Below are 15,326 nucleotides of genomic sequence, written 5' to 3'. Positions count from 1 at the left end.
CTGCAGAATATGGCATTTAGAATATTTTAATTATTTAGAATTTTTTCTTTTTTTTATGACTATGTAACATGTCAACTCCTGGCAGCACCAATATACTTTAGAGAAGATATGGGCATTGAAGAAAATGCATATGGAATTAACTTTGATTGCGGCAAAAGTTAGCCACTGGGCACCAAGGTGCCCTCGTATCAACTGCTGACAGTATGCTATCCAAAATGGACAAACAGAACACAAAACAAAGGATCCTTGCCAAAACAAGTGTGGTTGTGCCTTTAACACAACAGGTGTCCTCTGAGGCCAGGACAATATGGCACCATCACTGAAGTGGCTTTGCAATCTGGAAAAGGTACAGTGTCCTTTATATGAAGGCATCTAAACAGGCAGTGGACAGATGGCTTCTGGTGTGCAGTGGAACAGTAGCTGAAACAGTTATTCTTGCAAGAGTAGCTAGGCTGATGGAGTTTAACAGTAGACTGGTATTTAGTAAAGGAGATGAAGCCACCCACAAGCTGAGAAGAATGGGCAACTAAATTCCAAAAACACCAGCAATTTCCAGAATTTAAAATCCTGCATCATGACAGGACACTGATGGAATTCAGGTTTATCTGGTACTTGGAATACTCGAACCAAATGTGAGGTTGAGTGTAGGCATTGTATACATCCTCCTTCACAAATGAGTTTGTCAGATACACTAAGCCTGTAGGCCAAAGATGATGCCCCAACACGTAGAGGAACCTTGGGTGACTGTTCAGGCAGCTGGCTGTTTCTGTCAACTCACATTTTTTTGGAAGTCCCTTGTTTGCACTTCCTGTTTTACTAGGTAATATTATTTCCTTCTTGGGTCTCTGAGGTAGTTGAAGATTAGATAGTTGTAGTAACAGTTTTCCTTGTTAAGAAATTAAAAAAAAAACCTTAATAACAGGTGTTAAGTAGGAAAAAAAAATAGAGTCATTTACAAAAGTTATACAAGGCCCAAAAGAAACCTTCACTGATTTCTTATAAAAGCTGTCTTTGGCAGTAAATAGAATAATACCAAATTCAGAAGCTAGCCAGATAATAATTGAATCTCTGACTTTTGAAAATGCTAATGCACAATGCAAAAGGATGATTAGGCTGTTAAAGGCAAGATCAGCACCCTTAGAGGAATAGATCCAAGATACAATTAAAATTGAATCTCATGACCATGATGATACTTGGATAGGATAGGTGATTTCCAGAGGTTTGAAGAAAAATAGTAATGTCAGGTGTTTTAATTGCAGTAAACAAGGCCACCTAAAAAGGAACTATAAACAGGGCATTCCTAGAAACAATGTTTTTTCAAGGAATAATGGCAACACAATGCCCCTCCCCCTTCTGCATTATGTAGAAGGTGTGGTAAAGGCAAACATTGGACTAATGAATCAACATGGGCCTCTCACAGTCTGCCATGTCAAATTCTGTTCAGTACTTTCCTGTTATTGTGGAAGAAACCCCTTCCCAGAGCAATTAAAGAATCAAATACCTATTATAAAAAAAAATACTGCTCAGGGTGATAGAACAGCTATAAAAGAGAGAACAAAAAATTCATGAGAAACCATTAATCAGAATTGATAAAGATTAGATTTGGAAACTCTCCAAAGTTAGAGTTGTGGAAGGGTTTTGTTTTGTCTTTCAGGTGAATGAAGGCATCTAGCTAAGGAATCTGAAGACCACTGGACAAATGAGACATCTTGAGAAAGAGGACAAATCATCTAGAAAACTTGTCCCAGGAAAGATTTTCTACAGTGAACAATGACCACTCCTAATGCAATCTCTGAAGTCTCCAAAAACATGATGGGACCCCACCATGATGATTCCACCAGGATGATGATAATACCACTAAGCTGATAAACACCACTCAAAGATTGGACTACAAACTGCTCAGGACAATTTCGAGATGGCTAGCTGAGGTGATCCAGCCTCACAGATTACACGAGCAAGGACTTGAAACAAGTCCTGCATCTTCCCCTTATGCAGAGACTAGACAACAAGTGATACAGCTACCTCTCCCATGATTGACAGTTAGCCCAAAATTTTTCTTTTCAGGATCCCCTAAAGATGCCTTCACCTTCAGACATCAGGAAGTAATTTTAAGAACACGATGCTCACATTCCCAAGAGGTGGGGTGGGGGTGGCTTTTGGTCCTTCAATGGGTTATGGATAATTGTCATTGTTTAGGATGGTTGGTTACAAGTTGATATTGTTAATGGTCAGGAAAAAGGCTAAACAAAGGAGATTAGATTTAAGATTCTTGTTTGAAAAAAAAGAAAAGAAAAAAAGAGGATAGAGGTATGGTAAAATAAAAGGTAGATCGTTGAATCTACTCTGAAAAGAAAGATATGGAAATGATGGATAAAGGGTAGATGCTTTACTCTACTCTGAAAAGAAAAAAGAGAATATGGATATAAGATAAAAAAAGGTAGATTATTGAATCTACTTTTAAAAAGTAACTACTAGTTTTAAATATTGTACATTGGATTAGATTTTTATATATTGTATACAAATTTTATATATTGATACAAATTTGAGATTAATTTTGTTAGAAAATACTGTACATATATTTCTAATCTTTTTCAAGGTATTGTACCTATACAGCTCATTTAACAATGTAATGCAAATTCCTAGTCCTTGAAAGTTATTATTACCAACTAATTAGAAAAAAGAAATGCAAGTAATTATTTAGTCACCTATTACAATTGAACTTGTAGTCATATTAGGTACGTTTTCAAGGTCAAACAGAAATATATTTTAGATAGACAGGTCATCTTAAAACACTTCAGAGGTCTACAGAATCTGGCATTTAAGATATTTTAATAACATAGATTCCTTTTTTATGACTATGAGATATGTCTGCTCCTGGCAGCACAAATCTATTTCAGAGAAGATGATGGGCATTGAAGGAACTTCATATGGAATTTACTTTCTTTGTGGCAAAAGTTAGCTGCTGGGCAGGAAAGTGCCCTTGCACTGACTGCTGATAGTATGCTGTTCAAAATGGACAAGCATGACACAAAAGGACTGCTGATCCTTGCCAAGATAAGGTTGGAAGGCTCTTTAGAAAATCCTGCTTCACAGATCAGTCTGTCAGATATGCTAAGCCTGTAGGCCAAAGAATGGATGCCCCAACATTGCAGAGGAACCTTGGGTGACTGTCTAGGCAGCTGGATGTTTCTGTCATAACTCACATGTTTTGGAAGTCACTTGTTTGCACTTCCTGTTTAACTAGGTAATATTATTTCCTTCTTGCATCTCTGAGGGAGTTGAAGATTATATAGTTCTAGTTATAGTTTTCCTTGTTAACAATTTTAGGAAAGAAACTCACTAAAGAGGTGTAAAGTGTATAAATTTGAAAGACATCAAAAGATAGGTAATGCAAATTAGGATAGAAGGTAAATTAGATACACTCCTTTGGATTCACAAAGATAGGATAGATAATGGAATATTTTCTCTGAATTTGTCAAATGCAAATGGACTAGACATTTATTGCCTGTGTATATTGAATATAGTTATTGTACTTATTGTATATGGTTTTTCCTATATTAGTTATAACTTTTTAAAATTTTGAACAAAAAAGGGGAAATGAGGTAATATTTTATTTGTGCTCTAATAAATAAAGCTTTCTTGGAAATCAGAGGAAAAAGCCAGCCACTATATTAAACATAGAAGTCAGGCAGTGGTAGCACACACCTTTAATCCTAGCATTCGGGAGGCAGAGATTCATTCAGATCTCTGTGAATTCAAGGCCACACTAGGAACAGAGCCAGGTATGGTGGCACATACCTTTAATTCCCAGCACTAGTTAACCATAGAGGTCTGGAGGTCTGTACAGACAGACAGGAAGTGATAGAGGTGGACAGAAAGAGGAAGTGATGTAGCTGGGTGGAGAGAGGAAGTGAGATGGCAGGGCACAGAAAGGATATAGGTGTGGGTATACAAGAAGTAGCTCTCTTTGGAGGCTGAGGAGTTGGTAAGGTGAGGTTGACTGTGGCTTGTCCTATTCCTCTGATCTTTCAGTTTTCACCCCAGTACCTGCCTTGGGTATTTTTTTTTTAATTAATAAGACCATTTAGCAATTTGTCTTACAGTACTAGACTTTCTTTTCTTGTGGATTTTCTGAAGAACCAATTCTTTGTTTCATTGAATCTTATACTGTTCTCTTTGTTTCTATTTTATTGATTTGAATATTTCCAGTTGTCTACTCGTCTTGGGTGCATTTGCTTCTTTTTCTTCTAGAGCTTTCAGGTGTGCTTTTAAGTGGGCAGTATGAAATCTCTCCAAATTCTTTATGCAGGCATTTAGTGTTATGAACTTTTCTTTTAGCACTGCTTTTGCTGTGTCCTATAAGTTTGGGTATTGTGCATTGATTTTCATTGACTTCTAGGAAGTCTTTAATTTCCTTCTTTACTTCTTTCTTGACCCAGTGGTTACTTAGTAAAGAGTTGTTCGGTTTCCATGAATTTGTAGGCTTTCTGTTGTTTCTGAAATTCAGCTTTAACCTATGGTGGTCTGATAGCATGCAGGGTGTTATCTCAATTTTCTTATCTCTTGGGACTTGCTTTGTGACTGATTATGTGGTCAGTTTTGGAGAATGCTTCATGAGGTCCCTAGAAGAAAGTGTATTCTTTTGTGTTCAGGTGGAGTGTTGTGTAGATATCTATTAGAGCCATTTGGTTCATGAACTCTGTTAGCTCCACTATTCCTCTGTTTTGTTTTTGTCTGGGTGATTTGTCCATTGGTGAGAGTGGGGTATTGAATTCTCCCACTGTCAATGTGTGATTTAAGCTTTCACAGTGTTTCCTTTACAAATGTGGGTGTCCTTGAGTTTGGGGCATAGATGTTGAAAATTGAGATGTCATTTTGATGGATTTTTTCCTTTGATGAGTATGAAGTGTCTTTCCCTATCTCTTTTGATTAATTTATGTTTGAAGTGTATTTTGTTAGGTATTAGAATAGTTACACCAGCTTGGTTTTGGAGGATATTTTGTCAGACATTCTTTTTCCTGCCCTTTACACTGAGGTAATATCTACCTTTGGCGTTGAGGTATGTTTCTTGTATTCAGGAGAAGGATGGATCTTGTTTTTGCATCTATTCTGTTAGCTGTGTCTTTTTCTTGAGTCCACTGATACTAAGAGATATCAATAATAAATGATTGCTAATTCCTGTTATTTTGTTGCCATTGGTGGTGGTAGTATGTGGTGTGTGTGTTTTTCTTCTTTGGGTTATGCCAAATTGAGATTATTTATTGCTTGTGTTTTTTTTTTCTTTTTGGTTTTTTGAGACAGGGTTTCTCTGTGTAGCTTTGGAGTCTTTCCTAGAACTCATTCTGTAGCCCAGGCTGGTCTGGAACTCACAGAGATCCGCCTGCCTCTGCTTCTCAAGTGCTAGGATTAAAGGCATGCACCATCACTGCCCAGCTTATTGCTTGTGTTTTTATGGATGTAGTTAACCTCCTTGGGTTGAAGTTTTCCTTCTAGCACCTTCTATAGGGCTGGATTTGTGTATATATGATTAAATTTGACTTTATCATGGAATATCTTGTTTTCTCCATCTATGGTGATTGAATGTTTTGTTGGACTGGCATCTGTAGTCTCTTAGAGTCTGCATTACATCTGTCCAGGCCCTTCTGCCTTTAGTGTCTCCAATGAGAAATCTGGTGTAATTCTCATAGGTCTGCCTTTATATGTATTTTGCCTTTTTCTGTTGCAATTTTTAATATTCTGTCTTTTTCTATGTGTTTAGTGTTTTGATTATTATGTGGCAAGGGATCTTTTTTTTTGTCTTGCAGCTTTCTGTATACTTTTCTTATTTTGATTTGAGTATTTTAGATGTGATATGCCATGGAGATTTTCCATCCTTGCCTTATCTGGTAGATGTTCCCTGTGCATTATTTATCTATATGGATATAAATTTCCTTAGTTTGTGGGAAGTTTTATCCTACAATATTGTTGAAGTCTTGTGTGTGCATTGACTTGGGATTCTTCTCCCTTATCTATGTGTATAATTTTAAGGTTTGAGTGTTTCCTGGTGTCTCACATTTCCTGTATATTTTTTCCTGCTTTTTAAAAATTTTCACACTTCTTCTTTCTTTGTTTTAGGCCCTTTCCTTTATTTTTTTCTTGAACCATAATACTTGTAAGGTTTTTCTTTTAGTCTTCTAATTGTATTATTGAGTTTTCCCATTCCATCTTTATTTCAGTTTGCATCTTCTTCAGTGTTTCTATCACTTTATTAAATCCCCTTCTCAGGTTGTGTATTGTTTTTATTATTTTCATCAGCCTTAATATTGTGTTTTCTTTGGGGCATCACTTAGATGACTTAACTTTATCTCTTTCACTTCTTTGATCTGTTTCTTTGTATTTTCATTTTCATCCTTGAATTATTTCATGAAATTCATGACTGTTCATTAAAGTCTATTTCCTGTGTTTCATCAGAGTAAACCTCATTGGCAAACTTTTATTAGGTTAGCCAGTTTTGGAGAGCAGATAGAGGCTTGATTATTCACAATGTTTGAATCTTTGCAAAGTTATCTGGGTTTGTGGTGGGCAAAGTCAATTAGCTAGACCTTGTACAAAGATACTTTGCTAGGTAGATAGGTTGGATGTGGTATCATGGAGGCAAATCTTTGTAAAAACAATCCTTCTATGTAGTCTTTGAAAATTTCATACATTTTTTACAATGTATTTCAATCTTATTTATACTGTACTTTCTCTCATGAATTGACCCTATGATCCCCCAATTCATTTACCTTCCTTCTTATAAAGTCTAATTTTCTTCTTTTTATTGTTATTGTTAGTAATAGACCAGTGAATCTAGGTAGTACAGTTCATGTGCAAATTCATAGAGTTCATGTGCAAATCCACAGTGACATGGTGAGTTGGTATTGGACACATTTACCCCAAAAGTGTCCCCCATTTTCCCAGTGGCCATCAAATTTCAGTAGCTCCTTACCTAGGTGAGGGACCTCAAGGGTAACCTCCTCACCTACACCGGAAATTTTATATTGGCTTGATCTTACATAGGTTTTGTATAGGCAACCATTGTTGCCACTAATTGATGTATACATTACTTGTGTCATGTCCAGGAGACAGAATTTTACAGTTACTTTTGTAGGATTGTTTTATTTCTTTTTTCTTTTTGTTTTTATTTACTTAGATCTTAAACACATAATTTCTGTTTTTGATAATTTCACACATGTACATAATTTATTGTGATCATATTCACCTCTATATATTTTCTTACCTACTTTCAAATCCAGTTGATTTCCTTTTACACAACTAGTACCTCTCACATGCTTTTGTCTTTTTATTTGGACCCACTGAAAATTGTAAGGTTCTTTGAATGAACATGGTTAAGGTACTATTGACTGTGGCATCTCCATTTTACCAATTTACTACACTGAAGAAAATGGCTTCTCCTCTATAAGCAACCATTTAAGGCCAATTGCTTGCTTCTCAAAGAAATGTGAAGCCTTGTAAGAACCTCTTCTCTCCAGAAGGGAACACTGAACAGTTCCATTTTCTACAGGTATTTTGAATTTATATGCATCTGTTTTAAGTTCATGTTTATATTGGCTGTCTCATATCCAAAACACGGAATTTACAATAGCCCTCCAAATCCTCTGGCTATTTTTTTATTTAAAATGTTTTTGTTTATTGTATTCTTTATATTTTTCAATATTTTAGGATTTTGTTAAATGTATAAGAAGGTATAAACACATGCCAAGTATTCCCACTATTTTTTTAATCTTCTTTGTTGAATCTTTGGGGGTTTCCCATCATGTACCCCAGTTCTGTTCACCTCCCTAATTCCCCATCATCCCCTCATCCCTCATGAAAGAAAGCAAAAAAAGCAAGCAAGCAAATAAAAGCAAGAACAAAAACAACAAAGAACTAATAAACCATAACAGAATGAAAACCACACCCGAAAGAGAAAAACTTCTTTTCCTTCTCTCTTGACTCTCCATCACCTCTTTATCTGTCCTGATGGCATTGGAGGCTTTTGGTATACCCCTTTGTCCTATCAGCTTGAGTGACAACTGTTCCTTGCAATGAGTCATTGGTCTGGTTCAAAGCTTCTAGTTTTTGGTACACTATCCTCACCAGATCCTCTCTAGAGCTCTTCTTGGGTATCCTGTGTCTTGGAGATCTTGTGGGTATCATTCAGCAGGATCAGTCCCTTCACAAGCCTCATCAGGACCTAGATGGGGTAGATGCTAGGGAGGGTCAACCCAAAGCCCAGTTGTGGGCCTGGATGTCAGCCAGGCAGGTCAGATTGAGTCACTTGGTGTGCTGGCAGAGTTAGCTCCCTTACATGCATGCCCCCTGTTTAGGTTCATCCTTGCCTATGGTTAGGGGTGGGGGCCCTCTCTCCTGAATGCAAGGGCCAGCTCTCTTGCTGTAGTGGCCTACAAGAGGCTAGTCCAACTTTTCCAGGGCAGTGGTGTGTGGGGGGGATTGGCTCAATATAGCCCTCCGATTTAATCTCTCATGGTTCCTAAGGTCTCCTGAGGTTACACTGGTTATAGAGACCAACACAGATCCCAGCTGTGGCTAGACCATATACCCAGACATAGCCCTTGGCAGCAGCTTAGTAGGACATCTTGGCTTTGGGTGGAATTAATGGCCATCCAGATGGGAATGGTTACAGTAGCCGTGTGGTCACCAGATACCACCAAGGCCTCAGGTTGTGGCCCCAACTCTGGGACTCTGCATGACCATTAGTTGCAATGCAAGACCCAGACCTCAGGTCAGACCCCCAGCCACAGTGGTACCATGGACCCCATCATTGTCCTTAGCAGCAGCTGGGTTTGAACATCACCACTGTCCCCAGTAGAGGCATGGCCCTTAGACACTAACTTGGCCCTTGATCTTGCATGTCTGCATAGCCTTCAATGGCAACAAGAGCATTGGACATCAGCTGTAGTTGGGCCACAGACACTGACATATGGCCCTGGAAGGCAACCTAGGCCCAGATGACACCTTTGCCTTGGTGGAAGCATAGGCCTCCCACATCTGAATGGCCCCTGCTGTGACATAGTCCCCCTGACTCCACCCAAGCCACAGGCTCCAGCCTAGATATTTGGCTCTGTTTGCATCCCAATGGCAACCACAGAGTTCAGTGTAGACCCCAGCTACTATTGGGCCATGGACCCAGACATGGCCTCATGCAGCAGCTTAGCCTGGTCAAAATCCTTGTTCCCAGTGGTAGCTCTGGGAACTCAGATCAGGATGGCTCTGTTGGCGGCAGCATGGATCCTGGAGACCAACAAGTCCTCAAGATTTAGCCCAGACTCCAGGTTTCATGTGGCGTTTGGTGGCACTGTGGGGACATGTGCATCAACATATACCTCAGCTGATGTAGGACCAAGGGCAAAGACATGGTCCTTGGCAGCAGCCTAGGCCTGGTTGTTGCCAGGTGACTGCAAAGGTCACCCAGATCAGTACAGCCCAGTAGCAGCATGGCTTGTGGACCTGAAATCAGACCCAGGAGGTGGTCAGAAACCCTGGAGTCAGCATGACACTTGACAGCAAAGGAGCCATGGATATCAATCAACATAGACCCTGGCCACTTTAGGACCCAAGAACCACACATGGCCCTTGGTAGTAGCCTGTTCCGGATATCGCAATGGTCCCAGGTGGTAAGTAGACCTCCTTCCTCAGTCTGCTCCTCACTGTCATTGCCATAGACCCAGGTGGCAAGCTGGCCTCCAACATTTGCCCAGTCTTCATCTACCTTCTTGCTTTATGTGTCCTTCCTGGGCGTATGAACCATTCCATTTCTTTAACTCTCCCAATTTTCCACCCCTTATTTCCTCAAAATAGGGACCCACATGCCCAAAGACCCAGGCTGCTGAGCAAACCTGCATCAGGTAGGTGTGGCTGTCCCTCCAGCCTGGGCCTAAGGACCCTGGGTGGCTGTTTTCCTGCCAGCCAGGGCCTGGAGGTCCCCCAGGTGGCTATTTTCCCACCAGCCAGGGCCTTGGGGACCTTGGCCCACTAGCTCCCATCTGAGCAGTTAAGCATCAGGCAGGGTGGCTGTCTTCCTGCCAGCCAGGATCTAGAGGATGCCTGGTGGCTGTCTTCCTGCCAGGCAGGGTCTTGGGGGCCCTGGCTGTCTAGCCCTTATCTGAGCAGTTAAGCTTCACTAGGGGCAGCTGTCTTCCTGCCAGTTAGGACCTTGAGGACCAAGGTGGCTGTCTTCCAACCAGTTGTGGCCTGGAGGAACCCAAGTGTCTGTCTTCTTGCCAGTGGGGGCCTTGAGGGCCCTGGGTGGCTGCCCTCCCACAAGCTGGGTCTTGGGGACACTGGGTGGCTGTCTTCTTGGGGGCCCTGGCTGGCTAGCCCCAATCTGAGCAGCTAAGCATCAGGCAGGGGTGGCTGTCTTCCTGCCAACCAGGACGTGGGGGACCCTGGGTGGCTGTCTTCCAGCCAACTGGGGCCTCCTCTAGCTCTTATAAACATTCTGATACTTCTCTTGCAATGTTCCCTTCATTTTGGTGATAAAGGTGTCCCACTTAGGACTGAGCTTTCCAAAACCAGTTACTATGTGACTTGTTTTTTTTTTTTCAAGATACTATAAGTGGAAATTATTAAGTTATAGAAAATCATAAACACGGAAAGGAATCTTTAAAAACATCAAGTTTGTTTATGAAACTTTGAATTGATAAAATGACAAGGAGAGTAGAGTATGCCTTAAAAATAACTTATGATATCTGAATGGAAGATCATTTGTTTGATGTCAGAAATCAGTATTAAACCAATGATAATTCAAGGAGAAAATATAGATAGAAGTAAACTAGCAATATTCTTAGGATCCACAGTGTTTAACATTACTGAAGCTATGGGAGGCTGCTGTGGAATTCCATTCTGTATGCTGTGAATGTGTGTTGCTCTGATTTGTTGATAAATAAAATGCTGATTGGCCAGTAGCCAGGCAGGAAGTATAGGTGGGATAAGTAGACAAGGAGAATTCTGGGAAGAGGAAGGCTGAGTCAGTCAGTCACCAGTCAGACACAGAGGAAGCAAGACGACAAGGCAGAACTGAAAAAAGGTACCAAGCCATGTGGCTAAACATAAGTAAGAATTATGGGTTAATTTAAGTGTAAGGGCTAGTCAGTAATAATTCTGAGCTAATGGCCAAGAAGTTATAATCAATATAAGTTTCTGAGTGATTATTTTATAAGCAGGCCATGAGTGGGAGAGATTTGTCCTGACCACTAGCTGGCTGGGACACAGGAAAACTTCCAGCTACAGGAGGCTACACCTGAAATGAGAGAGCAGAGAATGGGAAAGAGGGACAGAAAAGATAATATTGAAATGAGAGAGAAAGAACAAGGTTTAAAGAGTAAGAATAGAAGACAACAGTGCATTACAGAACACAGAAAAGCCATAAAACCTAAGTAAATAACATACCAACATAAAAGGTAAAAGAAAGTAATTAAGGTATGTGTGTATATTAGTTAATATGTTAGAGAATTATGAGAGATAGAGAATATGGAAAGTACAATGAATAATGTATTACACTGTTAATCAGGGCATGCCATTGGTGCACTCTTTTTTGCTTCCTTCTATCCTTGTGTAGCTTCACATAGCAAACTGTGCTGAAGCAAAAGTTGTAGTTTGTAACTCTGGATCAAATCTAGAAAACCAGACTGTGGGATTGCAGTCTACAGAGCAGTTTAATAAATTTCTTTTGTTGTTGTTGTTGTTGATTTCTTGGTACAATTGTGGTGAATAAACTTGTAGACATCAGTTCTCATACTCTTCTTGTTTCTTTAAAGCATGGAACACTGAAACTTCAGGGCAGTCAACTTCAGAATTGCATGGCATGCATCATCTACTCAATCTACTACCTGTACTTGTCCCTTATCTGTTTACCCAAAGTGAACCCAGCATGTAATCAGACCTTAGAACCTGGTCTCTCTCCAGCTCACTTCACATGTGGTGTCATTGTAAGGGTATAGGAGACAGTCCTTTCCTGGTCTTTCCCACTGATGTCATTGGAACCATGTGCAGGAAGAATCTCTCCTTCTGTCTTGGATATGGCAGTTCTGTCTCTTGCTCCACATCCTGATCTGGGCAGTGTATCTAGCTATAATTGCATTGATACAGGACATATCTCTCCAACCACCTGTTCTACCAGCAACAATTTTTCGAGAGGAATGGAGGGCCTTAACTGTTGATTCACACTGAGTTTGCCTAGAATAACACATAAAGATAATTTGCCTCTCATTCACAGATCCCATTGTAGCCAATGAATCTAACAGCTATTTTGGTCTCACATCATTTGACCTTTCATATTTCCAGTATACAGTTTTGTTAGTATAGACTATAATTTAGAGTATATCTTTTAAAATAATGCTTACATAAAAACAGATTAATTTCTGTACTTTACTTATGTTTCCTTAGGTGAAGTAAAGAACCTTACACCTAGGTACATGATAAAACTGTTATCTTTCATGACAGAGCATATTGACATTTGAGGATATGGCCATCAACTTCTCTCAGGAGGCATGGGAATGTCTGGACTCTACACAGTGGGCTTTGTACAGGAATATCATGTTGAAGAACTACAGCAACCTGGTCTCTATGGGTAAGACTATTTTTCTTCTATGATTCTTTGTTTATTATTCTTATTCAATTCAGGTATGTTTTTCATTGTGTCTGACTTGTTTTCTTGACATCCATGGAATTCATCACATATAACAACATTTTAAGTAACTTTGCCTTGACATATTCACCTGTCTTGGTGCTGACAAGCATCCTCTAATCTTTTATAGTATGTTTTATCTTTCAGATACTTCTTAGATTATATTTTGATCTTTATCTTAATATTTCATAACATACTTGAATTTAGATTAAGTCATGTAAGTAAATATTTTTGCAACTCTGTGGGTTTGGTCCCAGGTTTTGCCACCAAAATGTGAGTTTTGCAACTCTGGGTAAAGGTGTCCTGACTACCTGGGAGTCAGGAAACACCTTGAGCTGCCTAGGACAGCTCTGGTGGCTGGAGCTGCAAAGAGGCAGCTCAACCCTAGAGGGCGAGGTATTCCTGACACCCCAAGCTGCTCAGGACAGCTCTGCCATGGAGGTGTCCTGGATACCTGGAGCTGCTTAGGACAGCTCTGATGACTGGAGCTGCCAAGAGGCAGCCCAACCCTGGAAGGGAAATTTTCTGACTGCTTAGGAGAGTCAGGCCTGGAACTACTTCAGCAGGGAAGGGTATCCTGACAGTTTGGGAAAGTCAGGCCTGGAGCTGCCAGGAGAACTCTGCAGGGAAGGGTATCCTGACTGTTCAGGAGAGTCAGGCTATACCTGGTATGATGGGGGATGATCTCCCTGCAGGATATAGCAATCCTGCTCCTCTCCTGGAGAGTTACTACAGCTGAGCTTTGCTCAACTCCTACTTGATGGGTTTCCTAGTGGCTTCCTCTACCAGAGTGGAGAGAGCAGCTCTTTTTAACTGACCAGGCAGGGCAGTTTACATAGGATATCTTGGGGGTGGAGTCAACCAGGGGTTGACTTGGGGCTCAGGGCTTTACTGTCCTGTCCTGTGATTGATTGGTTTCACAAGTCAGTTGGACAGGGGCAGAGATGGTCTGATTTGAGCCAAACTGTGTTTCTTTCACTAGCCTTATTTAGCTTTTTTTGGACACTAATTCTAAGGCCAGCGCACATTTCTTTTACTGACTCTGATTCTAGGGATCAAGAGTGTTTCTTTGGTACTGATTTCAGAGTCAGGGCATATTTCCTTGGTTCATTTTTCTGGCTCAGGTCCCAAACCCAGGCTGTATTTCTTTCCCTGGTATTGGACCCCAGGGCCAGGGTTCTGCTGTCCTGCTCTGTGATTGGTTGGTTTCACAAGTTAGTTGGCCAGGGGCAAAGATGGCTCTGATTTGAGCCAAACTGTGTTTCACTGGCCTTATCTGAGTCATCTTTCCCTAGTTCTGGGCTCCAGGGTAGGGTGGGTTTCTTTAGCCAGCCCCCTTTTTCTACATTCCCCCTTTTTGTTTAATAATAAGCAGCTGGGATTTGGAAAGGGGGTAAAGTTATCATTAGACTGCTTCCTGCTGAATTGGGCTGTTGAGTTTCTTGGGACAATCTTGATCTTCTTCTTCAGGATGTAACTAGGTTCTGCAGATCTCTGGCTTTGTCAATAAGGCCTGGTAATTCTGTAATATTAACTGGTTCAGAGTTTAGTTAGAAATATTTTGGGTCTGTTGCTGAAGAAATCTAGCCAAGAGGTTTATGAGGCAGGGTGCAATTAATAGGACTAAGAAAAGGAAGAAAAGAGGGGATAAGAAGGGTAGAATTCATTTCCATATCTGTCTATTAGTGATCCACTGTATAGAGATATCAAGTGGATAGAACAAGGAGGTAGGATCAAAAAAGGGTGACATTAAGGATGTAAGAACCTTTGAGGATCTTGGATCACTTCTACTCTATCTATTCCTAGGGATTGAGAGAGTAGAATGTGTGCCCTCTATATTTTGAGCATATCTGGTGGGCAGGTTTGATTGATGCTATAGTAAAGCTTCCCACTGACTCCCATTTTCCAGTTGGGGTGCTATGGGTCTTTAATCAGAATGTAAAAGATTCCCCATTCTTCGTAACAGGCAGAGTGTCTTCCTGCATATACATTATGTTTCTAGCAGTCTCCAGACCTTATCACATGAGTGGTCTGGTTGAACTGCTGGGCATATGTCTCCTGAACCTTAAATCTCCAATTTTGATAGCAATATGAGTGAGTGGTAAGAAGTAGAAGGATAAGAAGTAGGGCATTTGATGAGGTCTCATTATTCTGAGACCAGAAGCAGATTGGTGGTCTGTATATAGTTTTTGAGGTTGTCTCTTTCCTAATTGATGAGCATGGGTTAGAACTATCAGTTCAGCCTGCTGATTTGTGGTATGGGCTGGAAGAGCTTGTGTTTTGACCACTATGGTGTCTAAGATGATTGCATATCCTACTCCATGTCCTCCTTCCTATAGGAAGGCGCTACCATCTGTATACCATGTATAAGTGGCCTGAGGTAGTGCTCCTTCCTGCATATGTATTGGATAGGGTAGTTACTCTTCTAGAGTCTCAATGAATGAGTGTGATGGTTGGGAGAGAAGATTTGAAATGTTAAGAGGTGGACATGGTTGAAAAGTCATTGTTGTGTCCTCTACCAATGCCACCTGAATGGAGAAAACTTGAGAGGGAGGTAATATTTGGAGGCCCTTATATGATAAAAGGTGTGACAGATGGTGAGGAGAAAAGACAGTAATGGGTAACCCAAAGGTAACTTCATAAGGAGATGCTTTCCATC

General features: G+C 40.5%; 2 protein-coding genes across 15 annotated transcripts in view; one reads left to right on the top strand and one right to left on the bottom strand.

Annotated features, from left to right (window-relative positions):
* The window catches only part of LOC128115658 (zinc finger protein 54-like), a 92,087-nt gene that overhangs the window by 33,030 nt on the left and 43,731 nt on the right, over nucleotides 1-15,326 (bottom strand). The window lies entirely within an intron of this gene.
* The window catches only part of Cd320 (CD320 molecule), a 58,690-nt gene that overhangs the window by 40,729 nt on the left and 2,635 nt on the right, over nucleotides 1-15,326 (top strand). For 11 of the 14 annotated variants that reach the window (XR_008220266.1, XR_008220254.1, XR_008220263.1 and 8 more), the window contains one exon: nucleotides 12,484-12,610. The gene's annotated coding sequence lies outside the window, so the exon portion shown is untranslated. Of the gene's footprint in view, nucleotides 1-1,654; nucleotides 2,139-12,426; nucleotides 12,611-15,326 lie in introns of all 14 variants that reach the window. The other 3 variants (XR_008220256.1, XR_008220258.1, XR_008220257.1) reach the window with 3 other exon arrangements.

This window comes from Peromyscus californicus, unplaced genomic scaffold (genome assembly GCF_007827085.1).
Source record: "Peromyscus californicus insignis strain IS unplaced genomic scaffold, ASM782708v3 Scaffold_1__1_contigs__length_55948999, whole genome shotgun sequence".
Lineage (NCBI taxonomy): Eukaryota > Metazoa > Chordata > Mammalia > Rodentia > Cricetidae > Peromyscus > Peromyscus californicus.
The sequence above is the reverse complement of the archived record's forward strand: the minus strand, read 5'-3'. Positions and strand labels throughout refer to the sequence as shown.